At 40.1% G+C, this 21,715-nt stretch overlaps 2 long non-coding RNA genes and 1 pseudogene across 3 annotated transcripts; 1 reads left to right on the top strand and 2 right to left on the bottom strand.

The window, feature by feature from the left end:
- Nucleotides 1-456: 456 nt before the first annotated feature.
- LOC144004781 (major histocompatibility complex class I-related protein 1-like) lies at nucleotides 457-8,419 on the bottom strand (annotated as a pseudogene). Its single transcript, XR_013279442.1, has 8 exons — nucleotides 8,204-8,419; nucleotides 2,917-3,183; nucleotides 2,485-2,763; nucleotides 1,453-1,752; nucleotides 1,271-1,378; nucleotides 1,173-1,190; nucleotides 942-1,080; nucleotides 457-853 (listed from the first exon to the last, which is right to left on the bottom strand). The product of XR_013279442.1 is annotated as a major histocompatibility complex class I-related protein 1-like (transcript).
- A 9,340-nt stretch (nucleotides 8,420-17,759) lies between these two features.
- LOC144004964 (uncharacterized) lies at nucleotides 17,760-19,020 on the top strand. The gene is made up of 2 exons (XR_013279474.1): nucleotides 17,760-17,998; nucleotides 18,725-19,020. It is a non-coding gene; the product is annotated as an uncharacterized LOC144004964 (long non-coding RNA).
- A 275-nt stretch (nucleotides 19,021-19,295) lies between these two features.
- LOC144004963 (uncharacterized) lies at nucleotides 19,296-20,882 on the bottom strand. Its single transcript, XR_013279473.1, has 2 exons — nucleotides 20,405-20,882; nucleotides 19,296-19,950 (listed from the first exon to the last, which is right to left on the bottom strand). It is a non-coding gene; the product is annotated as an uncharacterized LOC144004963 (long non-coding RNA).
- Between the last annotated feature and the right edge of the window lie 833 nt (nucleotides 20,883-21,715).

The raw sequence follows: 21,715 nt of genomic DNA, 5'->3' as shown, positions 1-21,715 counted from the left end.
TGAAATTGGCTAATATCCCGTTTCAAAAAGAAAAATAAAGAGCATGTGAGGTTCAACACATTCCAAAAAGGAAACGTGCTGTCGTCTGTCTGTGATGTCATCACTCACGCAGGTGTGACCTAATTACTAAATGAGGCCAGGTACGCTTCAAGGATTTTTTTTTTTTTTTCTCTCCCTCTGCTGGTGCTGAAGCTGGTTTGAATGTTGGGACAACGACAATCAAGTGAGTTGCTTGACATGACACTTAGGAGAAAGGTAGCTATAGCTAGTTAAATTGTGCGCAGGGGAGCAGGTGAGAAGGAAGCCTTAATTAAGGACGTCCTACGTCCTGTAGGTGAGAAGGAGAGGCTGGCGCTCGGTGGGCAGGAGGAGCTTCCAGAAGCTGGAAGGAAGGAAGGACGGACGGAAGGAAGGAAAGAAAGAAAGAAAAAAGTACATTTTGCATTTTTTGTCATTCATCATCCTTTTATTGGTCCAATATTGACATCGCAATGTCAAATAAGTGTAAACAACAACATTGTGATAAATGTACCAATTAACTGCTGACTGTTGAAGTGAAAAAAGTTCTGGAAGAATCTAGAATCAAGTAAGGTGATAGAAGAGGCAAACTCACAATCAAAAAATGTGACAGAAATCCATTGTTGCTATTTGGCTGCTTGATACCAAGAAAGAAGAAATCCTCACCATGTGACTGACGATTTCATACAAATTAAACAGACAAAAAATTCAAGACAGAAAGAAGAAAGCAACCTGGTGAACTCAAACAAATCTCCAATACACCAAAGCATGTAAGAACCGCTCTGTCTTCAAATCCAAGCACTTGGTTGGAGACGTCTCTGTCGCATCACGACATCTGCACGAAGACAAGAACAGCAAATTATGTACATGAATACACCTGGAAAGAGTCCAAGAACATGTGGAGTCCGTGTCAGCTCACTCACCATGTGACAGCAGCTGCGTCTCACGAGGAACCGGGCTCGGAATCGTCCTCAGGAACCGACTTGGAAGCAGGTTCGGCATCAGGCTCGGAAACGGACTTTGAAGCCGGCTCGGAAGTGAGCTCAGTATCGGCGACGGCAGCTGCGGGACGGAAAGACAGCGAGAGATGCCGAGCGCTTTTTGTCAAAGGTGGACATCAGACGCGGACAGGACTGCGAAGACGTTTGACTTACAAGCTGGAGCGTACTTGGCTGCAAGGAAGAAAAGAGGAAGAAAGTTGTGATCCCAAATGTTGGCGGCCGTCAGGCAGGCCAACATTTGCGTCCCTCACCTGGTGGGCTTTTGTGACGCTTGACGAGGAGCACGAGCAGCGGCGCCAGCAGAGCGAGGAGCGCCAAGGGGACAACAACGGCCAGCGTCATCTTCGTGGCTTCTTCCTCTTCACCACACGTGAGAAGGAAGACGTGTGAAATGATGACGTTCAATGTTTGCGTGCGTGCGTGCGTGCGTCACCTTTGTTGCTCAGGATGCTTCTTCTGTCCAGCTTGGTGACCATGTCGTCCTTGACGCCGGACAGCTGGAAGACGCATTCGTAGCGGCCCTCCGCGTCGGCCGGCAGCTCCGCTTTCAGGTGGGCCGTCGTCTGGAAGGTTCCGTCGTGGTTGGGGAGGAGCTCTCCCATCTCCACGTCCTCGTGGAGCTCCTCGCCGTCCTTCCTCCAAAACAGGGCGGACGCCGCCGGGTAGAAACCGCTCGCGTGGCACGTGATCGGCGACGACGGCGTCTTCTGCAGCAGCGACACCACCGGCAGCTCTGACGCGGAAATGGACGCCGCGATGTGGGAGAGGAACAAAAGGTGGAGATAAAGTGAGAAAAATGGCAAATTAAGTGAGTGTATGAGAGGAGCAAAGATGTAGCGAATAACAGATGGAGAAAATATGTGACAGAATGTCAGAGAGAATGTGTGAGAGGGGAAAGGATGGGAGAGAAAGTGTGAACTCAGAAATAAGAAAAAATGTGAGAGGAAGGAATGCAACAATAACTCCTGAGAGTGCAAACTTATTGAAAGTAGACAAGATGAATAAAATGTCTAAAATATTAGTTATGTATAATGTGTGTGAGAGGAATGAAGTTGGAGAATGTGTCCTCTCATGTGTGAAAGATTCATAGAAGTGAGAGGAAAAACATGGAAAGCATAAGTGAAAGATGGAGAGAATGTACAAGAGGACCAAATATGGAGAAAAATGTGAAAGGAGAAAGATGGAGAATATGTGTGAGGGTATAAAAGTGGCCAGAATGTGCAACAGGACATAAGATATTCATATGTGGGAGTACCCAAAATGTGAGAAAATGTGCGGTGGATAGATGGAGAGAATGTGTGAAAATAAGGAAGGTTATAGAGAATGTGTGAGATGATTAAAGATGACAAAAGTAAGAAGAAAAATAGAGAACTTGAGGTGAGGAAAACGGAGAATGTGTGAGAGGGGCAAGGTGAGAGTGCATGTTGCCATGTCAGCCATGTTCCTCCAGGGGGCGTGCTGGTACCTGTTCTCATCAGGAAGTCCCTCCCATAGCTCACATACTTCTTCAAGTTAGAAGGACAATCCTCAGTCAAATAATACTTCCAGTAAAGATTTAAGAGGTCGCTTTGGTCCGACTTGTGTTTACACATAACAGCTTGCGGCTGAACTGCAATCCATCTCACTGTCGACAACTCAAACGAGATGAAGTCTTCGCCGTTGTAACGGATCTGTTCCCAACCGTCAACCTCGTCAGTCTCGTCGTCCTATTCGCAGCCAGTCATCCACTGGATCATGTGAACACCTGACACACACGTACACGCACGGTAAGGACTGCCTGTAAGAATTGACCATTTTTCAGATAATATAATGGGGAAAAAAATGCTGAAAAATGGTCCCTTATTATCCCAGACGACATAAGATGGTATTTCTTGCGGAAAGTTGAAAGTAAACAAACCTCCAGTTTGGTTGAAGCGCTCTTGAGCAATTTCAATTTTGACTTTGGAGCACTGCTCATTAGCAATACTGTTCTGTGTGTGTCTCTTCCAGTAGTGCGGCTCCTCGGCGGTGATTTTGTTCATCCAGTCTTGTTTGGCTTTTGCTTTCCTGCTCTTGCTGTCGTAGCGATAAATCTGAACGCCGTCAACATAACCAACCTCCAAATACGCCGGCAATTTGGGAATCTGAGAGGACACTGTGCTGAAAAATTTGAACGTGTGAACCACTGAAAGAGAAAACAAAAACTTTGCTTTTTATTTTGTCCAAACTATTGACATCATTTTGAGGAAATTGTTTTTGTTTAAACATGTATTTGTCTTTTCTGTTCAAATAAGTGAATTTATTTCCGCTCATATTTACACACAAACCAAACACTTTTTAACAAGTTTGCTTATTAACACTTTATTACACAGACATTACTATTTTGTATATTAATTTGTGTATTTAAGTTAAGTATACTTATGTCATGGCCTGGCTCGTGGGTCCTTCAGGTCAGGGGTGTCCAAACTACGGCCCGGGGGCAATTTGCGGCCCGCCATACATTTTTTGGCGGCCCGCGGCAAATACTAAAAATAATTTTTCAATGCCGTTTATTTAAAAAAAAAAAAAAAAAGAAAAAAGGGTGGATTAAACATGTCTACCTATGCAAATACAAATTTGCAACTAATAATTCAGTTCCAGAAATAAAAAGTTTCATCCACTTGTTTCTTAGTGTCAACGTCCAATTTGTGAAAACATCACATTAATGGTGAATTATTAATTAAAACAAATGTGAAAACATCACATTAATGGTTGTTAAGTGTGGTCAGTTGACGACCGATTGTTCTTGTGGTTCAGAATGTCAAGTTGGCATCAGCTGCTGCTCAGTTGAGAGGCATATCTATTATAGTGGCACACAGGGGTCACTATTTGCCTTGTGACCGTTAGTTTTAAATGACTGTACATCTATCAACAATTTATAATTGCTTCATGGATTTTTACCATGTTTAACTCGTTCATTGCCATTGACAGGGGGAGAAAAAAAAAAAAAAAAAGTCAAATGATGCATTTTTTTGCTGGTCTGGCAATGAATGTTAATAAATAACTTAAAAAAAAAAAAAACAATCAAAGTGGCCCTTGCAGCTTTCTATTTTTCTGTATGTGGCCCTCAGAGGAAAAAGTTTGGACACCCCTGCTTTAGGTGATGTCAGGACCTATGTGATGTAGTTCTTTAGTCCTTTACCATTCACTGTCTGTGGATGCAGTCTGAGAATTGTGTGTGGTTTGCCGGATTATGGTCCTACTGTCCTGTGTACAGCGTCTGAGTTTCTGCCCCTCGATGTGAATAAATGGACAAAATCTTATTTGTGTCTGCATTTGGGATCCAAACCTTTCAGTACACAACAATTTAAGAGAAGATTAATTCTGTTGATTAAATATTTCAATACAACCATTACAAATGTATAACGTTTTGGTTTATTCATTTTTTCCTTTTGGACACATTACAAGTTACATCAATCACATTACATCATTTGCAACATTAACGTCCGAAATAAAGGCAGGATAGAAGCCATGGCTTATTAGAAACCCGTCCCCATCGATCCATTGCTAAACGCATCAGTCCTTATTGATTATGATAGTCATTGATTTAGGTCACATGAGCCAATCAGGTAGCTGCTGCTTTCTCCTCACCATAGCAACCGCATATCAAAAATAGAGACCACAACGTCGGAGAGCGAAGAAGAGCGAAAGGAGAAAAAAAAAAAGTTAAAAAGAAAGTGGGGGAAAAACTTCGTTCCCGTTCAGGTTTGCCCATCGCTTCAGCTGGCCCCGTCCTTGCAGCCATCTGCATCATTTGTAAAAATAAATTTCAAAGTATACTCGTCTGGGATCGGAAGGAACACGGAAGAGGGATCATCTCGCCAAAGCGGAAACATTGTCGGCAGGTATGTGCTACACACACGCGTGCCCATTTCTGTTATTAATGTGACCGATATTTAGTATAGGGTTGAAAATAATTTGTTGCTAAGTTAAGTTTTAAGGCTATAGTTTAGTAAAAACGCGAGCTGCTGAATGATTTATCGAGTGAATCCAACAGTGGTTACCAAACTCGGGTTACCTGTGCCCATCAGTCATAATAGAGTCACAGCTACACCCTCCCTTTCCCCCAAACTCTCTCTCACCAACCTCAACAAACACTTTACTTTACTTAAATCTGTGATATGCATATACTGTAAAGAGGTGATGTGACAATAACACTTATAATGTAATTCTTCTTTGTGTAAAGGCGGGTTGCTGCAGGAAGATGAGTTGATGGAATAAATAAATAAAATTGATTCTCTAAAAATGAAAAACAGTTGGTTAATTATTACATGCAAATGTGTTTTTTTTTGTCTTCTGTATTTATAATTGTTCTTTGACCAAGAAAGTATATAGGCCTATAGGTGTATTTTTATTTCTATCCAAATATACGATTATTCACTAGAATTTTCAGTAGAATATCCGAATACCAAAATATTCGATAGCTGCAGCACTAATAATACTAATTTTGAGTTGTGGCACACCCACACGAGTTATTTTACCACACACCCGTGTCAAAACTAGCTTACTGCACACACTGCACCCCAACTTCAAATTTTTGCAAACATAATAATAATAATAATATATTGTGAATTTTGTTGGATCCAAAAGCAACTTACATAATTATATATTATATGATTGTAATTGTCTTATTTTCAAATGTTTAAATATTTTCTTGATTTGAACAAAATATAATTGTTTTGAATAATCTTGATTTCATTTATTACCAAAATATTTGTGATGATTATTTTTTTCCATAATAGAGCAGCCCGAGTGTGATGTGAATATGTGTATCTTGTGCTCATCTTTCCCTTTAATTTTCTATTTCAGGCAGTATATACTGAAACGAAGATTGAGATGTGATTTCCCCCAGCTGGTTTTTCACACCCCTTTCGAGCAACACCTCTGAAATGGTTTTTGTAGAGACATTATCAACAACTGACAAACTTTTAGACAGGGTACCTCACTCATCAGATACATCAACTACCGAGTCTACTGACGTAAGCCAAGAAAGTGACACTAACACATAGCTGGTACAACATCAGGTTGTAAAATTACAGGGCATACGAGGACACTTTACAGTGCAGGGCTGTAAAATCTATGTAAAATCTGCCATTTTGTTTTTGTTTGTTTCATTATCAAGATGTTAACTCTCCATTTTAACACTTTTCAAGCAAAAATAAAAATGTCTGTATTCCATTTTCCACAAAAAAATGCCCAAAACAAAGCTGTTCCATTGAAGTTCCATGGTTTTATTGTGAATGCACATTTGATTTTTATTTGATTTTTTTTTATTATTATTAATATTTTTTGTGTCGGACATGGGGGGGGGGGGGTATAAATGACATGCTGTGATGACATAATCTGATACTTTAATAAATATTCTATATGTTATAATAATCTGGGCTCTGAATTCATCTATTTCCATCTAGTCCATTTTGCCTTGTTCCAGGTTTGTGGTGCATGGTAGTATTTTTGGCCGATGTATGCTGCTTCTTGTGTACCTTTCATTACGTAGTAGGTTGTGAATTGTTTTCATATATGAAACATAAACATTGCTAAATGTAACATTCGTGTGCTGGTGTCACTTCCAGTTGAAGCGTTTTTTGTTTTTTTTGGCACAAATTTAATGATCTAAATTCACATGATTGCACCAAACCACCAATACTTGTTTCTGATGTTAGGTACATGTATTTATAACATCTGGGAATGATTTTCTGTTGCCAAATTTAATGTAAGACGTTTTAAAACCAAAAACTGCAGCACAAGATTTTCGTTTTTTGTTATTTACCTATACTGTATATGCATTTCTGGCTTGTGACAAAATTGGGGCAGGAAAACATTGGGTGAACTTTTAACCCAAAGTTCAGAAGGGTATTATCTAGGGGTGTTAAAAAAAAATTTGATTCGGCGATATATCGCGATACTACATCGCGCGATTCTCGAATCGATTCAATAATCGGCAGAATCGAGATTTATTTTTTTTTATTTTTTTTTTATTTTATTTTTTTTTTAGGATTCACACCTTGAGCATGGAAGAATGTTATATGAACGGAACATTAAGCCTTAATATTTTATTTTAATCCTGTTCAAACATGAAACAGATTACAACCTCTATAAGACTGAAATTTCAGATAAATAAATCATACATTTTCATATAAATCTTACACTCTACAAGCTTACTGATTAGTATTTTCTAAATTTGAATGAAAAAAAATCGCAACAATCGACTTATAAATTCGTATCGGGATTAATCGGTATCGAATCGAATCGTGACCTGTGAATCGTGATACGAATCGAATCGTCAGGTACTAGGCAATTCACACCCCTAGTATTATCTATCAAAAAATGCATTGAACAAGTAGTGCCCAGACAGTGGAGCGAAACTCATTTTCTAGGCACTTTTTGGGGGTTCACCCCACGGCCTAAATGTCCATGTGTGTCATTTGGAACTGGTAAATCGGTCTCCAGACGCCACCTACAGGCCCAACCCCGCCAGGCGAGCAGCCAAGGCGAGTGCATGCGTTCAACAGGAGCGTCTTCACTGATCTTGGATCAGATTTCTCACATGATGTGGCTTCCAGAAGAGTATATAGATCGGCTTGCATTCTGCCCATTGTGTAGATTTAATCTCCTCAATCTCGTCGGCTCTTTTCCGTCAGACATGTTGCAACAATGTACAATACTTAAAAATCCGGATGTAAAAATCAACAAATAGAAGTTACGAGCGAGTACAGGTGTGCCCTTCCTCGACAGATTATAATATGATGATAAATATGAGAGGACGCCGTCGCCGAGCAGGTATTTTAAAAAAAAAATCATCACAAAATTTCAATTTTCAATTTTTCAATGAAATATTTTATGCCACTAAATATATTTTGTTTTTTTGTGTTCAGTAGTTAATGGTTATTAAAGTTTTTTTTTTTTTTTTTTTTTTACAAACTTTTCAATTAATGTGACAACAGATATTCAAACTTCATGAATTTTGACTTATTGACAAGTCAACATGTATTTTAATACACTTGTAAACACGTTTGCTATTTATCTCTTTTACCGTATACTTCATGAATAGATTAAATATTTTGCATATTTCAGTTGATTATTTGTTGTGTTTGTGTTGAAAGAAGTTTGGAGTCCGAGTGTTGCTGAAGATGTGAAAAATTGGGAGAGTGGCGTTGTGCACTTACCAGGCGTCACGCTGTGGATTTGCACAGCCACCACAAACAATCCAAACAAGTTCATCTTCCACATCTTTTGCTCCTTTCAGTCAAAGCAAAGCAGAAGACGCCGCTCAACTGTTTGCTCACCCTCCGAATCAAGCCGTTTGCGTAAAGTGGCGGGCGTTAAGAACGGAAGTCCTGAGCGCAGATTTTCCCTCTTCCAACACAAGCTGATTCCAATCAACAGGATTGTTAGCAGGCTATGCAGAGCTTGCTGATGAGCTGATCGTAGATCAGCTGTGTTGAAGAAGGGAAACACGCAGGACTACGGCCCTCGAGGACCGAGATTGCCCAGCCCTGGCGTAGGTATAAGAGGAGATGAAAAGCAGCACAAGTGTTTTTGGAAGCTTGTGCTGAAACAGCGACGCTTTCCTTGCTGCTGCTCGGGAGCCGTTGTCTCGACAAAACAGCATTCCCGTCCGAGTAGCATATATGCACTTCATTGTAGGATACAGGTCATGCGCGGTAACAACAGGTTGGGCTGAGTTTAGGGTGAGGCTACAGACATAGTTTACAATTCGGGTATGCTGTTCTGACGAGGTATGCTGATCATCTGACGGAACATCTTAAAATCAATAAGGAAGTGCTCCTTTTGGCAGTGGCGGAGCCAGACTTTTATAAATAGGGGGGGAGGGGGGGGGGGGCGTATTAAGGAGCGTTCATCCAAAGATGATGCCAAATTTGTTTTCATGAAAGTTTATTTCAATCGGAGTCTCTATCGAAGTTCAAATATATTTAAGTACATATTAAGCACAGGGGAGATTTTTGCACATAATGTGCCGTTTATTAAGAATGTATAAAATGTACAAAAAAAATAATCCAGCACTGTTTAACTTGAATGAACTTACACGCAGATACTGTATTCATGCAATTACAGTACTTTTATCAACATAACATTATAATATGAACATAATGCAAATTTGTATTACAGTATGACTAAAGATCCTGTCTAAGTGCCAAACTCTCCTTGTCGTTTCATTTTCCACACACCCTATGAAAAATAAATGTATTACTCCAACTACTACTTCATTTACAACCACATAATTTATTAATGTGATTAATTAATAATAATGTTAATAAATCCTCCACTTCTACCTGTAAATGCAAACGTCAGTTAGTGTCTGTTTGAACTTTCAACCATTGGAGGGTGCTATTGTATTGCATAACAACAACAACATACTTATTTTTAGCTTGCACAAAACTACGTTGCTTATTGATGTCCGTCCAAAACAATCTATCTGAACTAGAGGTGTCAGTGGATTAAAATTTGTAATCATAATTAATCGCATTACTTCAATAATTAACTGACTTTTAATCACACAATAATTGCACATTTTATATCTCAATTTATACCTACATTTACAATAAAATGTACAATTTCAATATGTTTTTTTTTTTTTTTTTTAGTCATTGATAGAGTAATTTCATCACAATTCAATTAAAAGAATTTAAAAATTCATTGATAGAGTAATTTCATAACAATTCAAGAAAAAAAGTTTAAAAAAAAATACAATTAAAATATGTGCTGTACTGTAAAACCAAACCAAAGCGTGACTGATTTGTTTTGGCCATTTTTCTATCACTACAACATGGTATAATTGCATTTGTAAGACAATAGTGAAAGCTCAATGCATTTCTCTTTTCATATTAGGAGCTGCCTAATTTTTAACATGAAGTAACTTGTGAAATTATGCACATTTTTAAAACTGTAAAATACAACACAATCCCCACAATTATATGCATTCGCGCTAAGCTTTTATTTTGTTAAGTGAAATAGGATGTGCATTGTAAAATGACGAATTTTTACTGCATAGGAACCAGAAACGACCGATGTGTTCTTTTCATATTAATAGCTCTGTAATTTTAAACAATAAGTAACTTGCGAGTTTCTGCACATTTTAAAATTGCAAAATACAACTTGACGCCAATCCCCACACATTAGGCAGTATCATTTAATTTATTACTGCTAAATTGTGTTATAGTGACTCCTTTTAATGACGTCGGACACTTTTATTTTGTTAAGTTCTCGGATGCGAGACGCAGCTGAGGCCGCTCTCCTGTTACAGCGAACACATCGGTAGTTTCACATTCACCTTGATGAGATATTTTGTGGAGATGCTGAATAAAATACGCCTCACATTTAAAGATAAATAGGCTTGTGCTCACTCCAACTGTCAAGACGGCGTCCATTCGGCTCTTTACTCTCACAGGGGTTTCAGAGTGTCCATGGACGCCTCTTGGTGCTCGGTGCGAACGCCCCGGGTTTTCACCGGTTGCGGTTGCGGTGCGGTTGCGGTGCGGTCCGGCGACGCAAGCAATTAGATTCCATTCATTCGAATGGTGCAGTTTACACCGCTTGCGGGTGCGTTGCGTGTCGACTGCGGAAGGCCTGCGGCGTGCCGCAAGCCTTCCGCAAGGATAGACCTATTTTCTATTTTTGCCGGACGCCGCAGCGGTAGGCCTCCGGCAAATGGCAAGCTAGCACAAAACACATCGAGCGGGACAGGAAGACCGAGGCAGTTTCAAAATAAATTTCCGGTTACCTTTCAGAATAAAACACTCGCCAGCTCCTATTTCGCAAGTTTTTCAGCAAAACGTGACCTGGGCGTCGCCGGGCCATGTGCTCATTCACGGTTTAGACACCAGCGAACATGGACGAGGAGAGGTTTTATTGGAGGTGGAAAACCACAAAATAATATATGACACGGCACATCCTTTTTATAAGGACTGTAATGTATTGTGAGTTTGATGTTCGCGATTGCTTGTTGTGCCCGTCTCGCTTGCCGTACTGAGCGGCAGCCGGACGCGGAAGACAGAAATAAAGAGTGGACCCGCACTGACCCGACTCTCGTTATTAATATACTTTACAAGGACAACCAAAAAAAGGATGCTGCATGGAATCTCATAGCAGAAGAAGAAGAAAAGTTTAAATCAAAAGAAGTCCACCTCTCTTTCTGCTTCTCTGTTGAGCAGACTTTCTGTATGTTTGTCGTTGTGAAATGCCACATGATCGCGCGCGCGCGGTCCCGCGAGACACGTTGGGAAGTGGGCGGCGACGGAGCTGCCTGGGACCACACCAGGCTACCAGGGGGCGCGCAGGAGTCGGCCTCGGCAAAAGTGCACCTCTTCGGGCTTAGCGGGGTTGCTGGCGACAGCCCTTGGTCAGTGACCGATCGGCCCCTGGGAGCCCACAGCGGAGTTCCAGGGGGCCGGGAGTCTCCCGGAGTCGGCCCGGGAAAAGTACACCTCTCAGGAGTAAGCGGCAGGCCAGTCCCGGATAGCCCGGAACAGGGCTACCGGGAGTGCCAATCCCCCATTGAGTTGAATGGCCCCATTCATTTCAATAGGCTGAGTTACCAGGGGTGCAGTACCGCGGGCCACCATTGGGACCACTGCAGATAGGGCATCCGGCTCGCCTTTCGGGCATCTTTGCAAAATGTAAGGGGTACAATTTCAGAAAGGACCCATTTCAGACGAGGCACCTCAAGGGCCGAACAAGGGAGGCTCGCCAAAGAGGAGGGTCGGGGCGGTCTGCTCGGCCGGAGCGCCCGCTCCCCGGCCTGGTTGTCAGATTTTTTCTAAGTCTGACGCCTGCCCGAAATATTTCAAAGTCCCACGCAGGCCCGAAATATTTCAAAGACACACGCAGGCCCGAAATTCTTCTAAAACTGACGCACGTCTGAAATATCCACCTCGGGGTGTCAAATTGGAGGGCAAGCCAGCAGCCGCAATAATTCCAGCTCCAATAGCGTATCTTAAAGTTACTACAGTTAAAAAGCGCATAGTTGGATCTCAGGACGCAAGCTGACGGTGGCGAGGCGAGCCACCGTCTGTCCCTCTCGGCCGCCCCCGGGGTGCCCTTGTCTGCGGTGTCCCGCCCAGGGCCCGAAGCGTTTACTTTGAAAAAATTAGAGTGTTCACAGCAGGCCCGCGGCCGCCTTGCATAGCGTAGCTAGGAATGATGGAATAGGACCCCGGTTCTATTTTGTGGGTTTTCCCTCCTGAACTGGGGCCATGATTGAGAGGGACGGCCGGGGGCATTCGTATTGCGCCGCTAGAGGTGAAATTCTTGGACCGGCGCAAGACGGGCCAGGGCGAAAGCATTTGCCAAGAATGTTTTCATTAATCAAGAATGAAAGTCGGATGTTCGAAGACGATCAGAGACCGTTGTAGTTCCGACCATAAACGACGTGACTCGCGATCCGGCGGCGTTATTCCCATAACCCACCGAGCAGCGCCCAGGAAACCACCAAGTCTTTGGATTCCGGGGGGAGTATGGTTGCTAAGCTGAAACTTAAAGGAATTGATGGAAGGGCACCACCAGGAGATGAAAATATGAAAGTAATATTAAAGTGTAATTTTTTTTATTTCAGGTTAAAAACTTGTACTTTTAAGTTTTCACCATGCCTATGATTGAGATCTTTCAAAGCTTTCAACCCCAAATGATTTTCTTACACTGTAAGGTTTATTTACTAACTTTAGTCATCTCTAAAATTCAAACATCTATTTCCGTACTTTGTAGGTGTCTTTAGTTCTTTTGAGTTTTTTTTTTTTTTTTTTTCTTTAAAATAATGTACTTTTAATTCTGTAAAGCAGACCGAATTTCCTTGTGTATGATTTTTACCGTAAATATCTCCACTTTCCTACGGAGCCCCTTTGGTGTCAGGGTCTGAATTTTTATTTATTTTTTGCTAATCTGTACCCACAGTTTAACAATCTGTACCCACAGTTTAGTAAACTGTACCCACAGTTTAACATTCTGTACCCAAAATTTTGTAAACTGTACCCACAGTTTAAGAATCTGTACCCACAGTTTACTAATCTGTCCCCACAGTTTAGTAAACCGTACCCACGGTTTAGCACTTCTGTGGCGTTATGTAATACGCATGCGCACGCACCGTTCGAGTGGTTGCTTGACAGCCGTATTAGCAGGGAACGATGCATTCGGAAGAATGGATGACGGAAAGATGAAGTTTCTTTAGCCAAGTATGGCGTATTAATTGCGGAGCACAGCAAAACGCGTCTGCATTTCACCAGCCTTCAGGCTTAAGGCCTCAGTATGCTTCTGCGACGGGCTCGCACGGGGGGGTTACGGCGTTGCTCCGCTCATGCGTTTGCCTTCCGACTTGTGCGCAATACACATCACAATACACATCGGTGTCTGCTGGAGTTTCACACCAAGTCCCGCTGTCGCTATGGCTGGGCCGCCACAGAGTGGCGATTCCTCTGCATTTTATGACGGATTCAGGAAGTTCAATTTAATTCAGAAACACGAAACAAAGCCGGGGGGAGAGTAAGTTCATCACCGTGGCAATTAATTATTGCCAATTTGCACCGGTGTCGGCCGTAAACTCGCCAAAACACAACAGCCGTGCGCTTAGCGAACACAGTTTTTTATTTTTTTTATTTTTTTTTATTGTTGTTTTCCGCCTCTCGTCCCAGGCACATATGTATGGAGAGAAATTTGTGTCTTTATTTTCAATCAAACAAAAAAGGAATTTGCAATCAAAAAACATTTCAATCAAACAAAAAGGGGATTTGCAATCAAAAAAAAATTTCAATCAAACAAAAAGGGGATTTACAACCTCAAATAAATTTTAATCAAACAAAAAAGGGTTTTCATATAAAATAAATATTTGCAAACAAAAAAAAAACATTTCAAACATGGATTTGTATTTTAATAAAATCTTTTGCAAACATTTTTTTCGTTTTGTTTGCGAATCTGTTTTTTGGTTGCGAATCTGTTTTTTGATTGAAACCTGTTTTTTGGTTGCGAATCTTTTTCTGTGTTGTGTGGGCGGGGTCCTCCGTTCAACCAATGATAGAAGCCTTGTCATTGGTCAGCTTGGAAGCCGCTGCGACAACTTTCATTGGTCAGATAGGAATGGGGGTGTGACAATGTTCGTCTGACTATTTCCTGGTTAATTTTGTCCAGTCGCCGCCAGCATCGAGGTAAATATGACTCCCCCCCCCACTTCTAGTTTTCCGTTTTGTTTATCTGACATTTATCTAAAAGCAACCCTTGATCTATCGTTTATCCGGTGATTTGTTCTAATCATTACAATTAACGTAATCACTCACTCAGCATTGTTTAGCCATGTTAGCTAGCTAGGTAACTGATGGTCCGATACATGATACATACATACATACATTTGTTTCACATACAGGCAGGGCTGGGAATCGAATTTATTTACACTAGCTGCTTCCCCTAAATCTTGGATGTTTGAAGTAGAGATTAAATTCGTGATAATTCTGTGATTATTATTTATTGGTCCTGGTTGTTTACTGTACGAGTCAGGTTGAAAAAGAGGGGGAACTCATGCACCGTCAAAGCGGTGACACTGCTACTACTAGGATCCAGGCCACGTAACCGTTTGATTTTGGTTAGTCTAGTCATGAATCGTGATGTTTTGTTGGTACGAGAAACGGCCCAAATAAACGGCCTGCTGAGATAGCTGTTATTATGCTTATTCATGATTATTTTATTACATTACATCATTACATTAATAAAATGCTAATTATTAATCACTTATGAGAAGTTCTGGTCATTGAAATAAGTAGCCTCTGCTACATTTATTATGTCTTGGGTGTTTGAAATACAGAGGAAGTGACTGAGATTACGTAATATAAATACATTTAGTTCCTGTGATTGTTTCATTGTAGTTTTCCTGTTTCAATAATGTTCAAAACATGTGTCAAACATAACTTTGTCAGAATTTATTTTTTACATGTTTGGTACTTAATTCAAGCACACTTTTCTTTACTTTTTAGATGCAGAAGATGAAGTTGGTGGTTGGTCACCTCTCTTCATGAGGTGATGCTGTGGATAACTGAGCAGGGCCACAAGCACCTGCTTATGTCAGACAGAGAGAAATTTAAAATATCAATAAACTTTGACCACAATTGTGAGGTACAAATGCCAGGTCACACATTATGTTACCCCCTGCACAAACACCATTACATTTCCAACTGCTCATATGAGTGATTACCATTCCTTTAAATCACATCTACTGACTGCTATCACCTTTGATGCCAGATTTGACACAGTGTAATTGAAAGGGCAAAAAAAATAAAAAATCACATCCATTTCATTTTTTTGAGTAATTACAGGCTGTTCCTACCAAAATGTTTGTTTTAAGTTTAACAGTTCATTTCTGAGCTTTCTTGATTTCTTGTTGGCAGGCCAATCATTTCTTGAGAAAAATGTCTGTATAAAATCTATAAAATGCTGAATAATTGACTGGTTGTTAGTTCATATGCATGCTTTTTTTTATGAAATAAAAGTCAAACTGTTTTACACAGGAATTTATTTTCATTTTTTACATAAATTTAAATGACCCTTTGGGCCGCGAGACACTAGCACTAGAAGCAACATTGAGAGTCTGCAAATAAATGACGCGACCAAAACTCAAGGACTCCTTGTTTGGATTGATTTGCCGTAAAGCAACAAGTCTTTCCTCAGGTAAACGACAGTGGATGTCAGGTATAACGATCCCGTGTTCACCGTGATGGTCCAAGGGTAGTGTCTCTTCAGCTTGCTGGATCTGTAATATCAAATACATTTATGAAAGCTACAGTAACTCCAAGAACTTTTACTCATATAAAGTTTTTTCCTCTGGTTATGTACGCTTTTACCAGCAATAAAACTGCCTTGGCCTGCTCCTCTTACAGTAAACATGCATCTCGCTATGTCTACATTTTCTACCCCTTGGTCTGCTCGCACTCTAAAATAAAAAATCTAGTCAGTGTAATTGCAAAAGTACACCTACAACTCAGATTCCCCTTCTGTTTCAATCTGACTCATACAGTAAACAACCAGGACCAATAAATAATAATCACAGAATTATCACGAATTTAATCTCTACTTCAAACATCCAAAATTAAGGGGAAGCAGCTAGTGTAAATAAATTCGATTCCCAGTCCTGCTTGTATGTAAAGCGAATGCAAAGGTTTCTTTCGGAGTTAAAAAAAACCCAAAACAAAAACCTTCATGCTAACCGCTATCCCAATGAGTCGTATATTTGTGTTTTGACTGCCAACAACATAGCTTCATGACTGACTCATGTATCGGACCATCAGTTACCTAGCTAGCTAACATGGCTAAGCAATGCTGAGTGAGTGATTACGTTAATTGTAATGGTTAGAACAAATCACCGGATAAACGATAGATCAAGGGTTGCTTTTAGATAAATGTCAGATAAACAAAACGGAAAACTAGAAGTGTGTGTGTGTGTGTGTGGGGGGGTTATATTTACCTCGATGCTGGCGGCGACTGGACAAAATGAACCAGGAAATAGTCAGACGAACATTGTCACACCCCCATTCCTATCTGACCAATGAAAGTTGTCGCAGCGGCTTCCAAGCTGACCAATGACAAGGCTTCTATCATCGGTTGAACGGAGGACCCCGCCCACACAACACAGAAAAAGATTCGCAACCAAAAAACAGGTTTCAATCAAAAAACAGATTCGCAACCAAAAAACAGATTCGCAACCAAAAAACAGATTCGCAAACAAAACGAAAAAAATGTTTGCAAAAGATTTTATTAAAATACAAATCCATGTTTGAAATGTTTTTTTTTGTTTGCAAATATTTATTTTATATGAAAACCCTTTTTTGTTTGATTAAAATTTATTTGAGGTTGCAAATCCCCTTTTTGTTTGATTGAAATTTTTTTTTGATTGCAAATCCCCTTTTTGTTTGATTGAAAAATTTTTTTGATTGCAAATTCCTTTTTTGTTTGATTGAAAATAAAGACACAAATTTCTCTCCATACTCGGAGACCACGGCTGTGCATGTGGATATGTGCCTGGGACGAGAGGCGGAAAAAAAACAAAAAAACAAACAAACTGTGTTCGCTAAGCGCACGGCTGTGTTTTGGCGAGTTTACGGCCGACACCGGTGCAAATTGGCAATAATTAATTGCCACGGTGATGAACTTACTCTCCCCCCGGCTTTGTTTCGTGTTTCTGAATTAAAGTGAACTTCCTGAATCCGTCATAAAATGCAGAGGAATCGCCACTCTGTGGCGGCCCAACCATAGCGACAGCGGGACTTGGTGTGAAACTCCAGCAGACACCGATGTGTATTGTGATGTGTATTGCGCACAAGTCGGAAGGCAAACGCACGAGCGGAGCAACGCCGTAACCCTATGGCGTTAGATTTGTGCCACAATTCCGTGCGTAACAAAATGTGTTTCGTACGTACAAAATGTGTTTCGTGCGTAACAAAATGTGTTTCGTACGTACAAAATGTGTTTCGTACGTACCAAAAATGTGTTTCGTACGTACAAAATGTGTTTCGTGCGTACAAAACAGTCCTCGCGCACGCTTACTACGTCTCTCCTCAACACGAACGAAACTTTGATTTACGCTTGCGATGCAAGGGTCGAGGCGTAATATTTGTGCCACAATTCTTAACCAATCAGGAGTCGGACAGGAGAGCAAATCCTGATTGGCTGTTTAATATCCAATCAGGCAGAACTTGACAACGTGTCGTCAAGCCGCGTTGCATCATGGGCGCTTCTTCGATTTTTTTTTTTTTGTTTACTAGCACTCGGTGCTTTCCTGTTTGTATTTTATCTGCATTTCTGCTGACTTTTATTTACTTAACAAAGGTTTTGTTATATTACGGGGTGAAGCAGCTCCCAACTGCTTTCCTGCTTAGCGGAAGACAAGTTTTAGCCCTCATGGGACCGTTGGATGACCGTTGGGGGGGACGCTAACTTCCGAATCGAAGACTACTTTCAACATTTTCATTACGGTAAGTAGCATAAAAGTAGCATCTTTTAACTTAGCCACTATCACACACAGGCTTCCAAGACAATCAAAATTGTATGTAATAGTTACATACACGACATTGGCAATTGATGTGCATAGTTATGATGAAGAAAAAAAAAATCGCCACCCCCTTTCTTTATTTTCTTATGCATTTTTAGTGCCACCAAATGTATATCGTGTAACTAACAGACAGAAAAAAACATGGAATGTCCAAAAGCACTGTTAACACAATGCCAGTTACTGATTTTTAAGAACGTTAGTGATATTGATTAGAAAATCGTGGAAAATTACGAAATATCAGCTCTTGAATTCAATTCACGAGTTAATTTTGTTGTCATTACCTGTATACTTGTGCACATAAATGCCATCTCAAACAAATCACTAAAGCAGCCTTTTACCACCTAAAAGACTTCGACAGAAGGGTTGCATGCTCCATGCCAGAAGAACCTGACTCATGCTTTTATTTCCAGTAGACTTGATTATTGCAAAGGTCTTCTGACTGTTCTCCCTTAAAAGAGCATCACATTATAGCTGCAGAGGTTATGAAGTGGTTACCCTTAGTTGTACTAGACATTTAACATGAACAAGAAACTGTAGAAACATGGATGGTCACATTGTTTTCCCATAACTACATGAAGATGGATGGATATGATTGTTTCACGTTTTACAATTAATAACCTTGAGCTTTTGTTTGTTTCCAATTTACCAGGTAAACCAATCCAGATTGCGCATCGTTTCTATATCAGGGGTCACAGTCATCAATAAGATGTCTAAGGATAGAGAGTACAGCTGAGATGGATGGGACGGCGATGGATGGCTCCACAATAGCAGTCTACCATGCCTACTGTGTGTAAAACTTGAAATAAAAACTGCAAAGATGCACTGTAACTGAGGACGATTCATTTGATTTAAAAACAAAATGTACAGTTTGCTGTTTGTTGATCGATAATGCATCATTAAGTGTCAATTACAAATACAATGTGTAATATATTTTCATCTGTGGAACCTCTTGGGTCTTGCATTCTCAATACATCATCGTGAGTACAGTACTCTGAGGTCTTCTTGGTCAATGATGGGCAAATGTGCAGTGTGTGCACTTCCGCACTTTAATCTTGAAACCATAAATGTGTCATGTACTGCATTGGCACTGTACCTGCAATAGTATTTTGGTTATTGTTTACAGGTTGTTTACAGTGTGTGTGACACTTTTTATTTTTCTAATTGTCAATGATACTGTTTGCAAGACACATTTAAATAAGTTCAGTAAAAGTGTCGACAACTTACAGGAGAAAAAATATTTTAAAAATGTTTGATTTGGTATGCTGCAAAACAGGCCATTACAACTATTCGAACTTCAAATTATGATAGTCCAATGTTAATGTTGTCATTCTTCAGGAGCTCTTCATTTCTCTGCTGTCAAGCTCAAGCTTCACGTTCTGACTCTTCCTACAGACATTTTAATGACTAAGTCAAATCGGTCTCATCAGCTGGCTCAAAAACGTCAGGAATTAGGGCTGCACAAAATTGGAAAATCATGCAATACGCGATTTTGCTGAATATAGCAATAGATATTGCAATATTTAATATGGATCTAAAGAAATGACGGATGATGATTTTATTATCTAATGAACAAATTATATTTCTCATGCAGTAAAATGTATTCAGAGTTATTTAATTGTAATGACTTCAATAATGTTCAACTAGTGGATGGTGGTGCACATTTTAGCAAGTGGCTGACTGGTCAAATTCAGATAAAAGCATAAAATTCCATATGAAACTTATTGCATGTCTGGTATATGCATATTGCATGGGCCAATAGCGCGATATCAATATTTTTTCCACTCCACTTCTTCATCTTCTGCTTCTCGTGGTGTTTTTGACACTTCTGTTGTGGTGTCATCAGGTGCATTCTGGGTCCTTTGTCATCTTTGTTGCCTGGTAATAAAAACAAAACCCAAGGTTAGCGCTCAGATTTTTAATTGTCTATCTGTTGTTATGGAAAAATGACAAGATCAACCATGTTTCTCACATTAGTAAAACAATTATTTTGGGCAAACATGTTTATTTCAACAGCTGCTAGTCATGGTGTATGGTTGTCTTGTAACCAAAATGAATTCAATTCTTACGTCAATAACTATGGCATTGGACTGCCAAACACAGTGCTCTTAGGTATTCAATCTTTTCTATTATTCACGATATACCTTTAGTGGTACCAGGCACTAATTACTAAAGAAAAATGGATGGTCTAACATTTTCTTTTCTACTTCATATACAACACCACTCATGATGGCATGCATTGTTTAAGATTGTAATGATAGTAGCACGATCAAAAGAGGACAAAACTATAGGATTTACTGACTTAAATACAGTACAGTATTTTGTAACTTACCATAATGAAAACGTAAGTAGCAGGTTAGCCTCTTCTCTTTTTTTTTTCTTCTATTTTATGCCGTCATCCAACATCACCATGAGCGCTAAAACTTGTTTTCCCTCCTTCTTCCGCTAAGCAGGAAAGCAGTTAGGGGCTGATTCATCCCGTAACATAACAAAACTTCTATTAAGTAAATAAAAGTCAGCAGAAATACAGACAAAAATTCAAACAGGAAAGGACCGAGTGCTTGTTAAAAAAAAAAAAAAAAAAAAAAAAAAAATCGAACAAGCACCCATGATGCAACGCGGCGTGACGACACGTTGTCAAAGTTCTGCCTGATTGGATATTAAACAGCCAATCAGGATTTGCTCTCCTGTCCGACTCCTGATTGGTTAAGAATTGTGGCACAAATATTACGCCTCGACCCTTGCATCGCAAGCGTAAATCAAAGTTTCGTACGTGTTGAGGAGAGACGAAGCAAGCGTGCGCGAGGACTGTTTTGTACGCACGAAACACATTTTGTACGTACGAAACACATTTTTGGTACGTACGAAACACATTTTGTACGTACGAAACACATTTTTGGTACGTACGAAACACATTTTGTACGTACGAAACACATTTTGTTACGCACGGAATTGTGGCACAAATCTAACGCCATATAACCCCCCCGTGCGAGCCCGTCGCAGAAGCATACTGAGGCCTTTAACATGGAAGTAAAAGTAAAAGTGTTCGAGCGCCTCACAGTGGCACAAGCGCAACATTACACATCAACTGAAACCATAAGTCTAGTTTAAGATGAAAAGAAGCAGCCGTTCGCTCTTAATACTGCTGTCAAACAACCACTCGAACGTTTCGTGCGCATGCGTATTACAAAACGCCACAGAAGAGCTAAACCGTGGGTACGGTTTACTAAACTGTGGGTACAGATTAGTAAACTGTGGGTACAGATCGCTAAACTGTGGGTCCAGTTTACTAAACTGTGGGTACAGATTGTTAAACTGTGGGTCCAGTTTACTAAACTGTGGGTACAGATTGCTAAACTGTGGGTACAGATTAGCAAAAAAATAAATAAATAAATAAAAATTCAGACCCTGACACCAGAGAGGCTCTGTAATACGTTAATTACTCTCAATTTAAATTAGTCTTAAATGATGAACCTTGTTGTTCAGCTGTTTCATAGTCAAAATATTAAATCCATTTTGAGTTTTATATGATTTTTAGACTGTTACTGTCTGCTTCACAAATTGATTTTTTTCCTGCAAACTAACAACTCATTTACACTCACATCACCAGTAGATGTCGGTCCACACTTGCTTTCGCTACTCA

Source organism: Festucalex cinctus, chromosome 17 (genome assembly GCF_051991245.1).
Source record: "Festucalex cinctus isolate MCC-2025b chromosome 17, RoL_Fcin_1.0, whole genome shotgun sequence".
Taxonomy (NCBI): domain Eukaryota; kingdom Metazoa; phylum Chordata; class Actinopteri; order Syngnathiformes; family Syngnathidae; genus Festucalex; species Festucalex cinctus.
The sequence above is the reverse complement of the archived record's forward strand: the minus strand, read 5'-3'. Positions and strand labels throughout refer to the sequence as shown.